Consider the following 6,000-nt stretch of genomic DNA (forward strand, 5'->3'; position numbering starts at 1 on the left):
CAAGGCCCCCAAAATCGCCCCATCCCATGGGGACCCCAGCAGCAAAAGGCATTTGAGGAGGTGAAGGCCGCCCTAACGAGTGCTCTGTTGTTGGCGTATGCCCAGTTTGATTCCCCTTTCCTGTTATACACCGATGGCAGTCTGCATGGGCTGGGGGCGGTACTAGCACAAGTGCAGGATGGTCAGGAGAGAGTAATCACCTATGGCAGCAGGTCCTTAAGAGACACTGAACACAACCCAGCTAACTACAGCTCGTTTCGCCTAGAGCTACTGGCCCTGGTGTGGGCGATGACAGAACGCTTTGCCGAGTTTTTAACGGGAGCTGAGGTGCTGGTCATGACTGATAATAACCCTCTGGCTCACCTAGAAAACGCAAAACTGGGAGCGTTGGAGCAGCGGTGGGTCGCTCGCCTTGCTAAGTTTAACTATCGAATTAAGTTTCGCTCTGGGCGGGAAAACGGAAATGCGGATGCACTCTCAAGGGTGCCCCTTGGGTCCTCGGGGGAAAATGTTGATGACCAGCTTGAGGACACTGAAACCCCTGACTTGGGGCAGGTACCTATCTTCCGAAGTGTGGTACATTCAAGTGGGGTGGCGTCAGGGATGCCATGTGTTCTGGGAAAAATGCCCTCGGATTGGGCGAAAGACCAGAACGATTGCCCTGACATTACACTAGTGCGCAATTGGGTACAAAAAGGGGTCTGGCCGCATGCAGAGGAAAAGGCCCAGCTGTCCGCGGAAGGAATGAAACTACTGCGACAGTGGGATAAGTTGTGTGTGGAACATGGCCTCTTGTACCGTAAGGTGTACCTGCCATCTGAGCTGCAGCAATGGTACCATCTAGTAATCCCTATGGGGATGGATCCGGTGGTCGCTCGCGAGGCGCATGAGAAGGGGGCCCACTTTGGGAGTGAAAAGACACTCCAGTGCCTACAGCGAGTCCTCTATTGTCCTGAATTGGGGGGGATGGTGACAGAGGCATGTCGGCAGTGCCGGGTCTGTGGGCTCAGTAAGAGCCCTGAGCAGCGGGCAACCATGCAATCTATTAAGACTTCGGCTCCCTTAGAGCTGCTCATGATTGACTATGTCTTGATAGGATACTCAACGTCTGGGTATTCCTATTGCTTGGTAATGACAGACCACTTCACCAAGTATGCTGTAGCAGTGCCGACAAGAGATCAGACGGCGGAGTCGGCGACTGAGGCCGTGTGTCGACATTTCATCCAGGTGTTTGGGTGTCCGCAAAGAATACACTCGGATCAAGGGGCATGTTTTCAGGGGGCATTGATGAAGGAGCTGTACCAGCTGTATGGTATCGCACAGTCGAGAACGACACCTTACCATCCCCAAGGTAACGGAGCTTGTGAGCGCATTAATCGGACTCTGTTGCAGATGTTGAGGACGTTAGAGGGTGAACAGTTGGTACGCTGGCCTGAGTATCTCCCCGAATTGATGTGGACCTACAATAATACTGTAGAGTGCACAGCACTACTGGCTACTCACCACACATGTTGATGTTCGGGAGGCCAGGGCAGGACATTGAGGATTTGAGCATGCCAGATCCCTCCTCCAATCCCCCTCGGAACGCATCCCCCGGCGATTAAGGGTGGTGCATCAGGTGGTGGGTGATCGACTCAGTCAGGTGACCCATAGGGACGCGCGTCCCGTGCAAGCCGAGCCTTTCTCCCCGGGGGATAGAGTGTTGGTGAGAATCAAACGACGGTTCGTAAAGCTGAGTGAACGATGGGAGGTGACTCCGTACCTGGTAAAAAAACGGGTGAGCCCTGAGATTCCAGTCTACGAGGTCGAGCCGGTGGGGACAGGGGGACCATCCCGTAATCTTCATCGCAACATACTACAACGGTGCTGGTTTGAAGATGCGGTCCCCGTTTCCACGGAACCACAGGCCGTGTCCCGAGAGGTGGGCATTCCTAATGCTCTTGAATTTGATGGTGAGTCTGCCTCTGTGCCTGCTTACTTGCCCCCTGCGATCAATCGGTCCCCTTGAGGAGCGAGTGTTGAGAATGTGGTATGTCCTTCAGAGAACAGGGAATCAGGTCAGGTACCTGAACTGGATGATGTGGCACAGGGCGCCACACCTCAGGAGGGAGCAGCCTCATTGGCTCCCTCTGATAATACCACTGAAGAGACTTCTGCCCCCTCGGGGGCCGAGCCTGTTGGGGTGGGTCTCAAGAGAACTACTCGAGCTATGGTGGGTATACCCCCACAGAGCTATGCACAAGACGACTTTGAGTGGGGAGGTATGTCGAGGATGCCAACCTCTAGTGGGGTGGCATGTGAGAGTGTGAACTGTGATAGCAGCAGTAGAGCATTAGGACCCTGTGAGTTTTGCCTGGCTGAGCTCAGAGCAGGGGCAGAGCAGGAGACCCTGTGTGTTCTGAGGGTGTCTGCTGTGTGAGACGCTGGATGGGGCGTCTGAGGAGAACTGCAAGGACTGAACTGCAATAAGACTCTCTCTTTACAAGCTTTCCTGTGGGGGTTGATAATCCCTGGCCCTGGTGAAGCTGTGTCCCTGCTTAAGAACAAGTGGTGAGCTGGGGAAAGCTGTGTGGCTCTTCGGAGTTCTGTGGAAGTCCATGCTGAGTGACTAGAGACTTTGTGCTGAAAGAAGCAAGTGTTGAGTGAGAGGGAAAGAGACTTAGGATATCATCTCTGTGACGGATCGCGTGGTCGGTGGTCTGGAAAAGAGTGAGTGACTGCAAGTAGAGAGAAGGGGTCCAGTGCCATTCACATTGAGAGGATACTGACAAGCCTTGTGAAGAGATCTACCCAGGCCTTAACCTGAGGCTACAGGACTAAAGTCCCCCACGTGTGGGCTCGGCATCGGCTGACAAGACAAGGGACCTTTGCTGTTTTTGTGAACGTTGCTTTTTATTTGGCGCCAAAGTTTTCCGGGACTAGCTGCAGCCACCGCGATTCACAGGCCTGTGATAGACCACATCTGAGGTTAACGGTACCGTAACTTTAAGATACCCGGGTATCCTTATAATAGGGGAATAAGAGCTGTTGGTATAGTTTCATGCATTGTTATTGTTATTAGTGGTAGGATTGTACTCAGTGTGCCACCTCGGGGGTCCCTACAGAACTCCCTCACTAGACTAACACAGTGTTTAGGTAAAATTGTTCCAGATCTTTAGAATAATTCACATAAGCTGGAAACCTTGAGATTGGCACATTGATTTCAGCTCTTGCTGTGTGTATTTAGTAGGGATAGTGTCCCAGGTAGAACTTGAGACTGATTCTTTCAATACTGAATTTTAGTCTAATTCCTGTTTTAGTAAAAGAAGTGTTGTTTATTTCTGTCTCTATTTCAGTTTGTGACTCACTGGATCTCTCTCGGACCTCCGGTCATTACACAGTTATGGAATCAGCAGAGCGGTGGTGACTTTTCTGTTCTCTGCTGTTCAGCACTCGGCCCCCCGCTCTGTAACATTACAGGGTCTCCACTTCATGACTGAGTTGCTGCGGATCCTTCCACTTCTCAGTAATATCACTCACAGGTGATGGGGAAGATTCAGGAGGAAGAAATGTCCTGGACGGACTTGTTCCCCCGGTGGCTCCTATTACAGAACCGTGCTGGTATCAGTGAGCTGCGCACCACCGGCCGCTCTGTCACATGATAGTAAAGGCAGGCGGCATGGCGGGGGGCCACATGGTTTACACAGGGGGCTGGATGTTATACACTGGGGGTGAGGGGCCAGATGTTATACACCGGGTATAAAGGGGCCTGATGTTATACACTGGAGTGAGGGACCAGATGTTATACACTGGGGATAATGGGGTCATGTGTTATACACTGGGGGTGAGGGGCCAGATGTTATACACTGGGGATAATGGGGTCGGGTGTTATACACTGGGGGTGAGGGGCCAGATGTTATACACTGGGGATAATGGGGTCGTGTGTTATACACTGGGGGTGAGGGGCCAAATGTTATACACTGGGGATAATGGGGTCGTGTGTTATACACTGGGGGTGAGGGGCCAGATGTTATACACTGGGGATAATGGGGTCGTGTGTTATACACTGGGGGTGAGGGGCCAGATGTTATACACTGGGGATAATGGGGTCTGGTGTTATGCACTGGGGGTGAGGGGCCTGATGTTATACACTGGGGATAATGGGGTCGGGTGTTATACCCCGGGGGTGAGGGGCCAGATGTTATACACTGGGGATAATGGGGTTGTGTGTTATACACTGGGGGTGAGTGGTCAGATGTTATACACTGGGGATAATGGGGTCGGGTGTTATACACTGGAGCGAGGGGCCAGATGTTATACACTGGGGATAATGGGGTCGGGTGTTATACACTGGGGGTGAGGGGCCAGATGTTATACACTGGGGATAATGGGGTCGTGTGTTAGACACCGGGGGCGAAAGGCCAGATGTTATACACTGGGGATAATGGGGTCGGGTGTTATACACCGGGGGTGAGGGGCCAGATGTTATACATTGGGGATAATGGGGTCGTGTGTTATACACTGGGGGCGAAAGGCCTGATGTTATACACTGGGGATAATGGGGTCGTGTGTTATACACTGGGGGTGAGGGTCCAGATGTTATACACTGGGGATAATGGGGTCGGGTGTTATACACTGGGGGTGAGGGGCCAGATGTTATACACTGGGGATAATGGGGTCGTGTGTTATACACTGGGGGTGAGGGGCCAGATGTTATACACTGGGGATAATGGAGTCGTGTGTTATACACTGGGGGTGAGGGGTCAGATGTTATACACTGGGGATAATGGAGTCGTGTGTTATACACTGGGGGTGAGGGGTCAGATGTTATACACTGGGGATAATGGGGTCGGGTGTTATACACTGGGGGTGAGGGGTCAGATGTTATACACTGGGGATAATGGGGTCGGGTGTTATACACTGGGGGTGAGGGCCAGATGTTATACACTGGGGATAATGGGGTCGTGTGTTATACACTGGGGGTGAGGGGCCAGATGTTATACACTGGGGATAATGGGGTCGTGTGTTATACATTGGGGGTGAGGGGTCAGATGTTATACACTGGGGATAAAGGAGTCGTGTGTTATACACTGGGGGTGAGGGGCCAGATGTTATACACTGGGGATAATGGGGTCGGGTGTTATACACTGGGGTGAGGGGCCAGATGTTATACACTGGGGATAATGGGGTCGGGTGTTATACACTGGGGTGAGGGGCCAGATGTTATACACTGGGGATAATGGGGTCGGCTGTTATACACTGGGGGTGAGGGTCCAGATGTTATACACTGGGGATAATGGGGTCGGGTGTTATACACCAGGGGTGAGGGGCCAGATGTTATACACTGGGGATAATGGAGTCGTGTGCTATACACTGGGGTGAGGGGCCAGATGTTATACACTGGGGATAATGGGGTCGTGTGTTGTACACTGGGGGTGAGGGGTCAGATGTTATACACTGGGGATAATGGGGTCGTGTGTTATACATTGGGGGTGAGGGGTCAGATGTTATACACTGGGGATAATGGGGTCGTGTGTTATACACTGGGGGTGAGGGGCCAAATGTTATACACTGGGGATAATGGAGTCGTGTGTTATACACTGGGGTGAGGGGCCAGATGTTATACACTGGGGATAATGGGGTCGTGTGTTATACACTGGGGGTGAGGGGCCAGATGTTATACACTGGGGATAATGGGGTCGTGTGTTATACACTGGGGGTGAGGGGCCAGATGTTATACACTGGGGATAAAGGAGTCGTGTGTTATACACTGGGGGTGAGGGGCCAGATGTTATACACTGGGGATAATGGGGTCGGGTGTTATACACTGGGGTGAGGGGCCAGATGTTATACACTGGGGATAATGGGGTCGGGTGTTATACACTGGGGTGAGGGGCCAGATGTTATACACTGGGGATAATGGGGTCGGGTGTTATACACTGGGGGTGAGGGGCCAGATGTTATACACTGGGGATAATGGGGTCGGGTGTTATACACCGGGGGAGAAAGGCCAGATGTTAT

Source organism: Phyllobates terribilis, unplaced genomic scaffold (assembly GCF_046119375.1).
Source record: "Phyllobates terribilis strain yellow unplaced genomic scaffold, ASM4611937v1 Scaffold_7__3_contigs__length_470593459, whole genome shotgun sequence".
Taxonomy (NCBI): Eukaryota; Metazoa; Chordata; class Amphibia; order Anura; family Dendrobatidae; genus Phyllobates; species Phyllobates terribilis.